The following is a 17,166-nucleotide window of genomic DNA, read 5'->3' as shown; positions in this document are numbered from 1 at the left end:
AAATATTTGAATAATTTTGCAATAAAAATATTGAAATAAAATATATCAAATGTGTTAATTAAACAAATTTTCTTATTGTACGTATTCATCTAATTTCGTGTAATGTACAATAGATTTCTTTTACATTATTACAACTAGATTATAATTTATATACAATTGCAAAGAAAATTATTAAAAATAAAAAATAATATAATTACAATTTATAGATATAATTACAATGTTAGATACAATTTAATAATTGATGCTATTAGTATCAATATTCTCAACACAAGAAAATTGCAAAATTTTTATTATTTGAAATGATTAATCAATGATAATCAATGTATATGGATTCAAATAAGTTAGAAAAAAAAATTATTTAGATTGAATTACTTTTTTCTGTCAATATTTTATCGAATCAATATTATCATATTAGATACTAATAACATTCACATTCGAATTTAAAATTGTATAATTTTCAAAAAAATACAATTTTTAAGTGATAAAATATTAATACAATTTACAAAAAATAAAATATTAAATTTAATACATGTTATACGTATAATAAAATGCAACTTAAATGTACATTATGTATTTAAGTTACATTTTTTACATTTTCCATACATTTTCCATACATTTTTTTATTTTTATTTATAGTTTTTTTTATAATTAATTTCAATTCTTTATATATAATTTATTTAATTTTACATAAAATAAATTATATATATGAAAATACTCCTAAAAATAACATATTTTTATGGTTTTTTTCCTGAAAATAAATTTAATTTTTATATGCCCTAATAGCCCTAACAAACCTAACAGTCCTAACAGACTTAATAGCCCTAACAAGCCTAATACAGACCCCTAAAAATAACATATTTTTATGTTTTTTTTTCTTGAAAATAAATTTAACTTTTATATGCCCTAATAGCCCTAACAAACCTAACAGTCCTAACAGCCCTAACAGACTTAATAGCCTTAACAGACCTAATAAAGACCTAACATCCCTAACCGCCCTACTTGCTGGCTTACACCAGCAGAAATTCACGATAAGGTGAAATTTGGGGAACCCTAATTAGAAATCCGCGATAATGAGAAATTTAAGGAGCCCTAACCGGAAATTCGCGATAAAATTTAGGAAGCCTTAGCCGCGCAACACATCTTTTGGCCAATATTGCCAATATTGATATGTATTTTTCAAGCCAGTTATCTCTTCTTCTGGCCATATTCATTTTGACGACTAATAATTTGTTTACGATCGTACGATATTACGATCGTATTTTAACGTACGCCATTAAGTCGTCAGAAATCGCAAAATATAAATTATCATGCATATATAAAATATAATTAGCATGCATTTTAACTCTCCGTCGTCGGGTTGCTTATAAATATCTTTATCTTTTAGATTAAATATTTAGAAATTAAAAATCTATTTTTAAAAAGGCCGTTTTATAAAGGCCGATATATATAATGGAAATAAATATTTCATGTACCTCTATATCTATTGTTATTTTAAAAATATTTTTTCTTTTACTTTAATTTTTACACGCGTATTATCCCGCCAACCGAGAGTTAGAAGCAACGGATTTTTTCATGCATTTACAAATCCTTTGCTTCAAAATAAAAGGTTGTTACTTACCGGCACTGATGCGCAACAGCGGAGTTAATATTGAAGCTACGTTGTCTGTAACATACAAATATAAAATGCAAATTATATAAATGTTCAAAATAATTAATATTTTAAGAAATTATTATTGGACTCATTGAATTTTATATCCGATGCACGCAATTATAAATAAATATATAAATATGAAATAATTTTATAAGTAATTAATTTTTTTAAGTAGAAACTTTTATATAGAAAAAATTATAAAAATTTTCCCAATTTTTTCATGTTTAAATCATTCATATAAATCAAATTAATTTATTTATTTATATAAAATTAATATAAATAATAATACTCACCATCAGGTTGCTCCGCCGGTGCAAGATGCCTTTCCTAGGCCTGCTCCTCCTCTCAGATCATCTGGGTTGTTGCATCTATAACATACATATAGAAAATCCAAATTATAATAATGTCCAAAAAATTAATATTTCAAAAAATTATTATTTGTATATATTGAATTTTATATTCGATCCATATAATAATAAGCAGATTAATAAAATAATTCTATAAATTAAAAAAAAAACATTATTAATAATTCTTTAATAACTTTATAAAAGCTTATACCTTTACAAGATTATAGCTTTTATTTAAAAATCTTATTCTTCAATTCTCTTCTTTAAATCATATAAATAAAAAATCAAATTACGCGATTAATTGTTTAATTTAAATTATAATAAATATATTTAATATTTAATATATAATTGTAAATAAATAAATTATTTACCAGAAGGTTGCTCTGCCGAAGCCCGATGCCTCTCCTAGGCCTCCTCCTCCTCTCAGTCTTAGACGCGCGATACTTTCAGCGGCACTCCCGCACTCACGTGCGATATTTTTATATCGCTACTTTCGCACTTTTACGCGCGATACTGGACGGTTCCCGCACTATTCGATACGATTAAAAATTTTCTGTTTGGTCGCGCGATGTATATATTTAATATATATATACTTTAAACGGCACTCCCGGTTTCGATACGAGCGAAAATCCCATTTCACTGACGAGAGTCATCTTCGAGTCAACAGGTTGGGAATTCAACGACATCTTACCTCCAAACAAGAGTTAAGTCCGAAACGGAAGAAAACTATCGATTGATGGAATCAACGCGAATGAAGTTCACTCGACTCTTGTTCGTGCATAATATCTCATGGCTGTTAGAACAAGAGAAGGGACCCATTAACGACGATTCCAAGCAATCGATCGAATTCTAACCGATCCGTACCGAACTGGAGCCCGAAGCAGAGCGTGACCTCAATCAGCCGAACTTGAGCAAAAGCTCAAAACCGCGCGCCCATGTACACAGTACTGGACATACGTGTGCGCGGCCGGCATCACCAAGTGCCGCGATGCACGAGGCGTGAGAATTTCGTTACATTCGCAACGACTCAATGAGACATCCCGGTTAGTTGACGTCGGAAGATGACAACTCGATGACAAATAAGTGAAATTGGGATTGCGAGAAAGTCCAACGCGAAAACGCGATGACGCGATGACGCGAAAAAGCTAAACGCGAAAACGCGGTAACGAGACGCCGCCGTCCGCGACATGTTGACGGCACCGACGACGGAAAGTCGACGACGCGTGCCACATGTGAGCCATTGTGCGACTCGTGGCAATGCTGTGCTGGGTACTTAGCTTCCCCTTCAGGCTCCTTGAGATTTATCCTAAATTAAAAAATTTAAAATAAACCTCAAGGCACCATCCAAGTACTGAGCCACCCCACCGCGTCAAGGTGACCCATAGAGGGGTGGATTATATACATTTATAATATAACGTATAATTTGTGTGAAATTTATTTTATAATTGAAAAATTATCTATATAGCACCTCTCTTTTTTCTCGATTAATAAAGAGAAAGATGCAGATATGTTTCTAAAAAACAAGCTTCAAATCCTGATTAATTCGCCTTTTAATTAAAAAATAAATTATAAAATATATATAAAATATATATAATAATTATAAAATATATATTATAAAATTACATAGTATACATATCACACAATTCAAATTTATTTAAAATATTGTATCGGAAATTAATTATTAGTCATTTGATCTATTATTATTCGTGATGCGAGATTATATTTGAATATAAGAAATGTACATGTGAGAATCATAATGAAAATAATTATTGCTTGAAAATATATTATAATGAGATATTAGTTAATAATTATCTATTTTCGTCGCTTTGATTTTTATTTTGAGAATGAATAAATTGTGCGAAATATTTAGTTCAGTAAATAACTTTGACCACTTTGACACATTTATAAATCTTTAACCGTGAAGTTAATTAATCTCAATTTAAATTGTATTGAGATTGAGATTGTTTAAAAGTTGAATGAGAAATAAAACATCGAATAAAACACACTTAATCTTTAAGTATCGTTAAAGAAATAATTATTCTTATAAAGATCAGAATAAAATAATTTATATAATTTTAATTCTTGTTACACACTTTTATTTTTAAGTCAATACGTCAAAAATTAAATACAAATATAATCAATTAATACTCTTATAGATCTATTCTTTATAAATCTCAAAATAATTCATTTTGTAAAACTAATTATTACACGCATTTTTTTATCTTTTAAGAGAGATTTATCTCTGATATTAATATTTTAAATATAAAACTAGCAAAAAAATATTTTTTTTATTATAAATTTTTGAAAAATATAATTTTAATAAGGAGAGCATGTTAATTTTTATGTAAATATGAAATATTTAAATAATTATATTATTTTAAAAATATTTTATAAAATATTAACATATTTCTACATAAAAGTATTAATTAATAATAAAACTATTATGGATACTTTATTATAGATACTTCAAATGTGTTAAAATAAAACCTGGAATATTTTATACATGCATTATATTTTGTGATTTTTAGAGCGAATTATATATATTATCGAGATAATAAGCAATAAAAAATAATAAGCAATATATCTATTTTGAAAATAATATATATAAATAATAAATAATTTTTATAAATTACTCACCGCATATCTCTCTGGCTGCTTCAGGCTCTATCACTGCTCTCTGGCTGGCCAATACTTTTCCAGATGTCCTTCTCCTTTCTTTTTCATCTTTTGCTGTTTCCTCGTAGCACTGATATTCACTCGCGAACAAACAATTAATTATATTTAACCATATATAGAAACGATTGCGAGACACTTTGCACAGCACTCCCGATCGCGGAATAATTACGAGAAACGCACTTTATCTTATATATCGTATAAGGGATAGAAAAGTACGATTCGCTCTTTTTATATGAGCTCAAATTAAATACTAACTCGTTACAAATGTTGTTTTCATTATATATATATATATATATATGCATATACATGTATATTAATCCGAATTATAGGTTCGAAAGTTTAATATAGTAATTGAAAGTCATGATACAATAGTCGTTCAATTAATAATTAATTTAACAACGTAATTTTAAGACGTACACATTTCTCGCACTACCATCCTTATTGCTCGAGTGTCGCCGCATGAATGATACCAAGACCGTGTAACATAAACACTAGCGCGTTACTGTTTACGTTGTCAAGGCCGAACACCGTGTTATTATTCGTTCCTCGAAATATATTCTACGTATTTTAATATAACGAACAATGTTTTGATATTGATCGCGATCGTGTCTAGAAAAGGAATTTTTGACGGAGCGTCTCGCACCATTATTTACTCCTTGAGTGTCGTCGCGCGAATGATAATAGAGCCGAAAAAATTAATCTGACATACGTCACCAAGACCGAAAACCGCTATTGTTTACGCCCCCAAGGTCGATGTTATTGTCTGTTCATTATCGAAATATGTTACGTACTTTAATACATATATACGTGAATATATTAAAGTATATAGAAGTATTTTAGATTATGTTAGATTTTTTAATTATATGATTATTAAAAGATTAATGGAATCTTTCATTAATGTTAATTGTTTCCACGATTCAATTGTTTTATTTGGAATTTAACTCTGCGCCCTGTAATATAGTAATATTTAGTTATATATAGAAACGATCGCGAGATACTTTGCACGGCACTTCCGATCGCGAAAGTAATTATGAGAAACGCACTGAGAGAAATACGATTCGCTCTTTTTATGAGATCAAATTAAATACTAATTCGTTACAAATGTTGTTTTCATTATTGATATATATATATATATATATATATATATATATATATATGCATATACATGTATATTAATACGAATTATAGATTCGAAAGTTTAATATAGTAATTGAAAGTCATGATACAATAGTCGTTTAATTAATAATTGATTTAACAACGTAATTTTACGACGTACATATTTCGCACTACCATCCTTATTGCTCGAGTGTCGCCGCATGAATGATACTAAGACCGTGTGACATAAACACTAGCACGTTACTGTTTACGTTGTCAAGGCCGAACACCGTGTTATTATTCGTTCCTCGAAATATATTCTACATATTTTAATACAACAAACAATGTTTTGATATTGATCGCGATCGTGTCTAGAAAAGGAATTTTTAACGGAGCGTCTCGCACCATTATTTACTCCTTGAGTGTCATCGCACGAATAATAATAGAGTCGAAAAAATTAATCTGACATACGTCGCCAAGGCCGAAAACCGTGTTATTATTATTTTTTTTATCGAAACATTTTTCAAGACTATGGCAAATAAACATTAGCCCGCTATTGTTTACGCCCCCAAGGTCGATGTTATTGTCTGTTCATTATCGAAATATGTTACGTACTTTAATACATATATACGTGAATATACGAGTATTATAGTATATAGAAGTATTTTAGATTATATTAGATTTTTTAATTATATGATTATTAAAAGATTAATGAAGCCTTTCATTAATGTTAATTGTTTCCACGATTCAATTGTTTTATTTGGAGTTTAACTCTGCACCCTGTAATATAGTAATATTTAGTTATATATAGAAACGATCGCGAGATACTTTGCACGGCACTTCCGATCGCAAAATAATCATACGAGATACATATTTTATTATATTGTGAGAGAGGAACACAAAAAATATTACAATTCGCTCGACATTTAAACGAAGCAAAATCATACACCACTCGATTTTTACACTAATAATGATATTTCTATTTATTGATGTATAATATATTTGCACAATAACGTGAATCATCAGATTGAAATATTAAAGTAATTAATTGTTAATTACAATAGTCGTAGCGAATTATATTTCAATACTAATCGCGATAGCGTTTAGGAAAAGAATTCAATAATACAAAGCGTTTTGTATCACTACTTTACCGTTGGAATGTGCCGTGTGAATGATACAAAGTCTATGTATTTGTAATTTTTGCCCCTTTCGTTTCAATTTTTATTTGGAATAATGAAGGATCGCGTTTCGATGAATTTATCATCATATAGTTTCATGTTATTTATTAAGAGTTAATTAATTATTAATTGTAATAGTCGTAGGGAATTACGTGTATATTTCGATACTAATCGTGATCGCACTTTTAGGAAAAGAATTCAATAATACGAAGTATTTCATATCACTACTTTACTACTGGAATGTCGCCATGCGAATGATACAAGGTCTTCGCCTATGTAAACAATAGCGCGCTACGTCATCAAGGCCGAACGTGTTATTGACCTCGCTGCCGAAATATTTTATGCGTACTGTGACGTATATATACGAGAATTAAATTTATATACAAATATATTTTTAATTTCACGCACACGTGCACTCAGATTAATTATTTATTAAACGATTAATATACCTCACAAGGGTTTCCGTTATATTAATTATTCGATTTTGCCATTCGATCGTTTTACTGCGCATTCTCAGTCGAATTATATATATTTAGATCATCAAATAATTATATGATAAAGCATCGGACGAAATATTCTTAATTATAAATATTAATAGAAGAATAATAATTATTGTTCGTGAGGATTGCAACAAAATAATTTATAATTTTGATTCCCGTCACACACATCGATTCTTAATTATATTCGATTCTTTTTAATTGCTTAATTAAATGAACGCATCACGCGAAATACGTGTTTCGAAATTATATTCCAATCGTATAATCGAATATTTCAAATAATAGAAAGAGCAATGGTCAAATTAACGATTTATTAATAATAAAATTGTAACTCACGAATATATTCCATTTATTCCATACGTTAACATCGCGGCAACAATGAATAAATTTTTAAAATAAATAATCAGTATATCGAAACAGTTTTACCGATTTAATTACTGATATAAAAACTGATCAATTGACCAGTTGGTGAAACTATTTCAATATACTGGTTATTTACTTAAAAGAATTGTTATATGACGAATTGTTATATTATGTTTATGCGCGTCACGCGTTCGAACTAAATTTTGACTTCTCGCGGGAAGACTCGAGTCGTTCGTTGAGAATCGATCCTACAAAACGCGATTGTTCTTTATAATTTTTGCAATTAGTGATTATTAATTTGTACGATTTTTATTTACACAGCGAGTGGCGCGTTTTGATTTTGATTTCAATTAATGTCGAGTGTGTCATAACTTTTTGAGATTTATTGCATTATTATCACGTAGCAAAATGACAAAAGGCATGGTGTAACGTCGCGAGTGTTGTACAAAGCGTAAATTTCTGTATGATCGTATGCTGATTAGTGCGTAATTACATTTTTCGTAAATGAATATTAAATGAGTGCCATAAACGAGCAGAAAAAAATTAATGAGAGAAATGAAGAAAATAACCCATTGACCGCATCGTGCGATAGCAAATAATCGTGAGTAATTTATAACCTATTTTATTTTATTATATTTATTATTTGTGAAATTAATTATTTGCTTTTATCTTTAATAATAATTTATTTGACCAATGTGAAATATTAAAATATTCTATATGTATTATATATTATGAATATATTCTATATGTATATATAAACTTTAAATTATATAAAATATTAAATGATATTAATATACATAAATATAAATAAATATACATGTATGTATATTTTAATATTATTTAAAATTAATAATGATTAAAATAAAAAATGGATTTTCGTTTATAGTATTCCACAAAAGTACATATATTTAAAAAAAAATCTAATTGCATTCAACAATTTTCCTAAATCTTAATTATTTGCTTTATTACCACTTTGTGTATGACTTGAGTTTATTGTTATTAAATTACATTTATTGAATACTATAATTCTGCTCTTCCGCATCGTACCGATAAGAATTAATTTATTTTTATTTCATAAAAAATTTAAGTATCTTATCGTATTTTTATTGTTTATATATACATGTAATTATTTCTGCACAAATCCATTTAGTATCTCGGAGTAAATTAAAAATTTTTTCTCCTCTTTAATAATAAATCTCCATTCTACGTGGACTGTGATTCGCGAATCTACCAATTTATCTGCTGCATTGATATTGGTTATATCAAATATAATACGAAAAATTCGTTTAGCTCTCATGCCCAACAATTTCATATGTATACGATAAAAAAATATAATTATTGATTATCACGAAATATTTCTAAATATCTAATTATAATTATATTTATATCTAATTATAATTATATTTTATATGCTTCTCTTTGTCTTTAATCACTAATTTTAAAAAGAGTAGAGTTTTATCATATATATATTTAAAATAAACCATATTTTTCGCGTAGATTTCTCATTCAAGAAAATTATTGCGTGATTAAACAAAGTTATATGTCTATCTTTTACGTGAGGTAAACAAATTGGGTTCCACAAATATACTAATTTATCTATTTCCCAATCACTCGTTTAACGGTCGAAAAAAACAAATAAGAATTTCGAACATTTACGTTTGCTTGTGAAAAGAGAAAATAATTATCATATATTTTGTCTCATATATAAATTTTTTATATAAATAATTTTATATATAGTTATGATATATAATATATAAACTTTCTCCACCATCTTTGAGAGAGTCTATCGCGCTTTTCTAAATTTTTTTTTTTAAATCAATGGAAGATTAATATTCAAATCTATGAATTTAATTCGACTTTTGATGTTTCGGTTGGTCTTTATTTATCCAGTTTGGATAATTACCAATTATACATTTATTATCGATAAAATAAAAAAATGATAAGCAATATATCTATTTTAAAAATAATATATATGAATAATAAATAATTTTTATAAATTACTCACCGCATATCTCTCTGGCTGCTTCAGGCTCTGTCACTGCTCTCTGGCTGTCCAATACTTTTCCAGATGTCCTTTTCCTTTTTTCTTCATCCTTTGCTGTTTCCTCGTAGCACCCACATTTACTCGCGAACAAACAATTAATTATATTTAGCCATAGAAACGATTGCGAGATACTTTGCACAGCACTCCCGATCGCGGAATAATTACGAGAAACGCACTTTAATATATTGTATAAGGGATAGAAAAGTACGATTCGCTCTTTTTATATGAGCTCAAATTAAATACTAACTCGTTACAAATGTTGTTTTCATTATATATATATATATATATATATATATATATATATATATATATGCATATACATGTATATTAATCCGAATTATAGGTTCGAAAGTTTAATATAGTAATTGAAAGTCATGATACAATAGTCGTTCAATTAATAATTAATTTAACAACGTAATTTTACGACGTACACATTTTTCGCACTACCATCCTTATTGCTCGAGTGTTGCCGCATGAATGATACCAAGACCGTGTAACATAAACACTAGCGCGTTACTGTTTACGTTGTCAAGGCCGAACACCGTGTTATTATTCGTTCCTCGAAATATATTCTACGTATTTTAATACAAGGAACAATGTTTTGATATTGATCGCGATCGTGTCTAGAAAAGGAATTTTTGACGGAGCGTCTCGCACCATTATTTACTCCTTGAGTGTCGTCGCGCGAATGATAATAGAGCCGAAAAAATTAATCTGACATACGTCACCAAGACCGAAAACCGCTATTGTTTACGCCCCCCAAGGTCGATGTTATTGTCTGTTCATTATCGAAATATGTTACGTACTTTAATACATATATACGTGAATATATTAAAGTATATAGAAGTATTTTAGATTATGTTAGATTTTTTAATTATATGATTATTAAAAGATTAATGGAATCTTTCATTAATGTTAATTGTTTCCACGATTCAATTGTTTTATTTGGAATTTAACTCTGCGCCCTGTAATATAGTAATATTTAGTTATATATAGAAACGATCGCGAGATACTTTGCACGGCACTTCCGATCGCGGAAATAATTATGAGAAACGCACTGAGAGAAATACGATTCGCTCTTTTTATGAGATCAAATTAAATACTAATTCGTTACAAATGTTGTTTTCATTATTGATATATATATATATATATATATATATATATATATATATATATATGCATATACATGTATATTAATACGAATTATAAATTCGAAAGTTTAATATAGTAAGAAAGTCATGATACAATAGTCGTTTAATTAATAATTGATTTAACAACGTAATTTTACGACGTACATATTTCGCACTACCATCCTTATTGCTCGAGTGTCGCCGCATGAATGATACTAAGACCGTGTGACATAAACACTAGCACGTTACTGTTTACGTTGTCAAGGCCGAACACCGTGTTATTATTCGTTCCTCGAAATATATTCTACATATTTTAATACAACAAACAATGTTTTGATATTGATCGCGATCGTGTCTAGAAAAGGAATTTTTAACGGAGCCTCTCGCACCATTATTTACTCCTTGAGTGTCGTCGCACGAATAATAATAGAGTCGAAAAAATTAATCTGACATACGTCGCCAAGGCCGAAAACCGTGTTATTATTATTTTTTTTATCGAAACATTTTTCAAGACTATGGCAAATAAACATTAGCCCGCTATTGTTTACGCCCCCAAGGTCGATGTTATTGTCTGTTCATTATCGAAATATGTTACGTACTTTAATACATATATACGTGAATATACGAGTATTATAGTATATAGAAGTATTTTAGATTATATTAGATTTTTTAATTATATGATTATTAAAAGATTAATGAAGCCTTTCATTAATGTTAATTGTTTCCACGATTCAATTGTTTTATTTGGAGTTTAACTCTGCACCCTGTAATATAGTAATATTTAGTTATATATAGAAACGATCGCGAGATACTTTGCACGGCACTTCCGATCGCAAAATAATCATACGAGATACATATTTTATTATATTGTGAGAGAGGAACACAAAAAATATTACAATTCGCTCGACATTTAAACGAAGCAAAATCATACACCACTCGATTTTTACACTAATAATGATATTTCTATTTATTGATGTATAATATATTTGCACAATAACGTGAATCATCAGATTGAAATATTAAAGTAATTAATCGCTGACTTACATCGAAGCTTTGTTTATCTTTCCACATCTTTGAATATTGTCGTTAAAGTCTGCGCTAGTAGGGCAAATATTTTTTTCTACTATTTAAAAGACGATTGATGGAATTTTATTAATGACTGTTTTAATCGCGATTGTTTACATTATTTAAATCTTATTAAACTCTACTATTACATAGATAATTTCAGATATAGTTAAATATGTAGTTAGAGTATTAGAGGGACGTTGATAAAATCATTCGTTCCGTTATTCTCTATTAAACGTGGTGATAACGCGATTTTTTAATTATATGTTAATTACATTTAAAATTGTAAAGTCTTAAGATTCATTTTATTTCATTTAACTAATCATGCGCGAGATGCAATATTTATTTTCAACATGTATTTTTTCAATCGCGACATTTATATAAAATAAACATTTATATGAATCGCAAATAAATTCGCAAATATTACCTTAAATGTCTGTTGAAATGTCTTCGCACTTGTGTGTGATAGTAATTATATCGCGCGTGTCTATTAGGGCTTCGATTATGTTATAAAAATTATACATACCGCAATCAAATATTCCGAATATTGTCGATTTATTTATTTGTCGCGTCTTCTCGGAAATTGTAAATCGCGATATATCTTTTAAAAATTCGCAAATATATCAGACAATAAATTCTATATCGGCAAATATTATAGATCTCAAATGTCTCGAAATATCTTCGCATTTGTTTGATAATAATTATGTCGCGTGCTGTCTGTTGACGGTTTCGATTATCATATTACAAAAATTATGCATATCGTAATCGAATATTCCTAATATTATCAATTTATTTATTCGTTATCGTATTTATCCGTTTTCTCGCGAATTTTAAATCGTTATTGATCTTGCATTTTAATGTATTTTGACTTACATTGAAGCTTGATCTATTTTTTCGCGTTTTGAATAAAATTCTATTATGTCGATTAATAATAATAAATATCGCGTAATTCATCATCGCTAATCAGTCTTGTTTGTAGAACTGTTTAATAAATTTTATAGTATACGTATATTTTAAATACTTTCGTGTAATTCTTTGTAATAAATTAAAATTATTTTTAAAAAATTAAATTGAATTTATTTTTAAAAATATTTTAAAAATGAAAATTAAATTATCAAAGTTATTTTCAAGAAAATTAAACAAATTGCATAATTGTAAATGTTCAAGAACATGTTATATTTTATTTTAAAAATTAAAAATTAAATATATAATTTACACATATATGTGATATATAATATTAAGTCCAAATGTTAATGCTATCAATATCAAATCATTTATGTTATTAAACATTTGAATAAAACGAATCCATTTATTTGATATTGATAACATCATAAATTCTATTTTGTAAATTGTAATTTGTAAGTAGTAAATTGTGTTTTGTAAATTGTAAATAGTTATAATTGTATATTAATTATAATTTAATATTGATATTTTTAATTATTGACATAATTGTGTATAAAATACAATTATAACTATAATTATATTATATGAAATTGTATTTAGGATTGTCAGTTATATCAATGCATTCTTATGTAAATTACAGGAAAAATGGTCGAAAGTATACGTATAATGATTATATAATAGTAATTTGTTAAATTAACATATTTCTTTCTATAGTACATATTTTTGAAATATTCATAAAAGAGTAACTATTTATATATTCATATCAAAGAATCATTAATAAATTCGGAAAATTTTTATATGAAATGTATAAATTCGATGCTAAATTAATGATTAAATATAAGCTTTATAAAATATGACGAATGTCTTCGTTATAGAATCGTGAGTCAATTATTATGAATTTAATGATATACTTTTCGTTAGATTTATCTATTTATGAATTCCATATCGCGCGGAACTGAATACTCGTATTCGTAAAAGAAATGAATAAATTATGATTACGAAAATATCGTGCTTTTTCCGCGTTCTTTTCGCGTTGTTTTCGCGTTCTTATACAAAATTATTGTTTTAACAAAAGAATTTTATCCCTCTCGTTAGATAATATTCCTAAATATTGCTAATTAAATATAAAGAAATATCGAATAAGTGAAGATTCGATGTTATAAGTCAACGATTAAATATTAGCTTCACAGAATTTAACGATCACCTTCGATATTATAAAATCGCGAGTTAATTATTATGAATTTAATAATTTGTATTTTCAATTATATTTGTATTTACGAATTTCGTATCGGAAAATATTTATAAATAAATTAATAAATTACGGTTGCGAAAATACCGTATTTTTTCCTCGTTCTTTTCGCGCTCTTAGACGAGATTGTCGTTGTAATAAAAAGTCTTATCGTTGTTTTTTTCGTTAGGTAAACGTTAATGAAAGTTGCGTGGCTCGTACAGCCGAGGAGTCGAAACGATTCTCATCATGGAGAATTATTTCTTATTAGTTTTTGTAGTTTTTAGTTGTTTAAGATCCATTCGCGACGTCTAGTTCAGTGCCCCGTTGAAAATTGGGAATTTTTATTGTAAGAATGGAACTAATCCCAGGTTTTCCTGGCAATTTCTGACAGCAATGGTTTCGGTAGTCAATTAACGACGAACGCCATACGCTTCTTTAAAGTCGAATTTATTTAAATAATATATATTTAGATGTGAGGGAAATGCATCTATTTTTTTCTTTTCGTTAAAAATGTTCTGTCATTATTAGGATTGGTATTATTATTGTTTAATGCCAGAAAGATTTAATAGTAGATTAAATATGGATATAGCGTTGTGTATAAATATTTATTTTTCAAGTAATTTCATATTGTAATTAGTTTTTATTAACTGTTTGATAAAAATGATTACGAACGAATATATTTGATTATTAATTATTAATTATTTCTAGGTACTTGGGATATTAATATTAGATTTTAGTTTCTTTTAAGAAACTATTTGCAGGTATTGGACATCCATCGCCATTTTAGAATATTAGTTTTTAGATATATACCATTTTATATATATTTATAATAAAATACATGCACAAATTAACGTATCCAAAATATTTTTATAATTTTTATTAATATTATATATTATATATACGCGAAATTATACATGAATGTTACATAAAATGTGCGAATACTTAAAAATTTAGAGACGAATCGAATGGGTATCCTTATATCAGTAAGATATTGATTAAAAGAAAAAAAGATTATTGATTTAAACGTTACAAGAATAAGAATCTAGATAAGTAATCTAGTATTAATTATATATTTAAAATTATTTCATTTATTTTATTTTGAACACTATTCGAATTGAAATTTTTTAAATCTTGCTGTTATTGGGTTCGATTCGTCTCGCGCGCGCAGACGGTACCCCAACTTATGTGTTCGCACATTTAACACAAACTCCAATAATGCATGTATTTTATTATTTATAAATATAATCGTTCGTAATCACATTTTAATAACAAAGGTTATATCCATTTAATTTTCAATAAAGAAATATATTTCTTTGTAATGGAAGAACATGTTTTCTGACGTGAATATCAATTTCGTGAATTGAAAATAATGACGAGGGATAATTGTCTTTGATTTAATACTGAAATCATTGCTATCGGGAATAGTCCGGAAGATCCAGGATTCGTTCCCTCCTACGATGGAATTCCCGACGTTCAATGGATCACTTAACTTTTCTTCGCAGATTGATCTTGCGAAATCTGATGTAGAAACAACATGTTAATCGTTCTCCATTTTTAAGGTCGCTCCTCTTTTTATCGGATTACCGGTATGTCACTCGCGTATCTGCAATTGAATATTTTGAATATTATCGATTTATTTATCGTCGCATTTTATCGCGAATTTTAAATCGCGATATATCTTATAAAAATTCGCAGTAATTCGGTCGCTGAATTGCATATTCACAAACATTACAGACCTCAAATGATTGTTGAAATATTTCGATTTTCTATATTTACGTGATAATAATTATATCGCGCACGTGTCTATTGAGAGCTTCGATTATTATATTATAAAAATTATACGTATCGCGATCAAATATTCCGCATATTATCGACTTATTTATTCGTCGCGTTTTTTCGTGAATTTTAAATTGCGATTTATCTTATAATTTAATCGTTGACTTATACATTGAAGCTTTGTTTATCTTTCCACGTCTTTGAATATTGTTTTTAATATTTTCTTCTATAATTTGAAAGATGATCGATAACTATATTAATGAAAATCATTCGTTCCGTTATTTTCTATTAAACGTGGCCACAATGCGATTTTTAATTATATTTTAAAGTTTATAGAGCTCATTTCTTCTTATTCAGCTAATCATGCGAAAAATAGGATATGTATTTTATTCTCAATCGTGAAATTCGTATAAAGTCGCGTATATATTAATCGCAAATAAATCGGACAGTGAATTTTATGTTCATAAACAATACGGATCACAAATGTTTGCTAAAATATCTTCGTCTGTCAACGCGTTTTCTCGCGTTTTCTCGCGAATTTTAAATCGCAATTTATTTTGTAATTTAATCTTTGATTTACATCAAAGCTTGTTCTATCTTTACACGTTTTAAATATTTCGCGTTTTCTCGCGAATTTTAAATCGCAATTTATTTTGTAATTTAATCTTTGATTTACATCAAAGCTTGTTCTATCTTTACACGTTTTAAATATTTCTTTTCATGATCTGCACGAAATGCGTCAATAATGCAAATACTTTGTTCTACAATCGAAGAAATGATCAATAATTTTATTAATGACTCTTTTGATCATGATTATTTACGTTTATACGTTATTTATATAAAACTAATTAAATTATATTATTCTATGTCGATTATTAATAATAAATATTGCGTAATTAGTCATCACTAATCAGTCTTGTCTGGTCTATGTAAAAATTTTTAGTAAATTTTACGTATTTTATTATACGTATACTTTGGACACTTTCGTGTAATAAATTTTATTATGTATTAAGTTTAAAATTATAGTTTATATTAAATTTGTATTATATTTTGTAATACATATTTCTAATGGATTGTATTTTATATATTCTGCATTAAATTTTGTAATATATATATTTGTAATGTAATTATTTTTTATTACGTAATTTAATATTTTGTAATGTGTTTTTTATGTAATTGCAAATTAATAATAATTTACGTTGTATATATT

General features: G+C 27.4%; 1 long non-coding RNA gene across 1 annotated transcript; it reads right to left on the bottom strand.

The window, feature by feature from the left end:
* Positions 1-609: 609 nt before the first annotated feature.
* On the bottom strand, positions 610-3,371 carry LOC145975464 (uncharacterized). The gene is made up of 3 exons (XR_014439985.1): positions 2,370-3,371; positions 1,945-2,019; positions 610-1,663 (listed from the first exon to the last, which is right to left on the bottom strand). It is a non-coding gene; the product is annotated as an uncharacterized LOC145975464 (long non-coding RNA).
* Between the last annotated feature and the right edge of the window lie 13,795 nt (positions 3,372-17,166).

This window comes from Camponotus vicinus, unplaced genomic scaffold (genome assembly GCF_025532165.1).
Source record: "Camponotus vicinus isolate PSW18456_S1 unplaced genomic scaffold, iyCamVici1.0 SCAF_8, whole genome shotgun sequence".
In the NCBI taxonomy this organism is placed as follows: domain Eukaryota; kingdom Metazoa; phylum Arthropoda; class Insecta; order Hymenoptera; family Formicidae; genus Camponotus; species Camponotus vicinus.
Note: the sequence above shows the minus strand (reverse complement) of the source record. Positions and strands in the feature narration are given on the sequence as shown.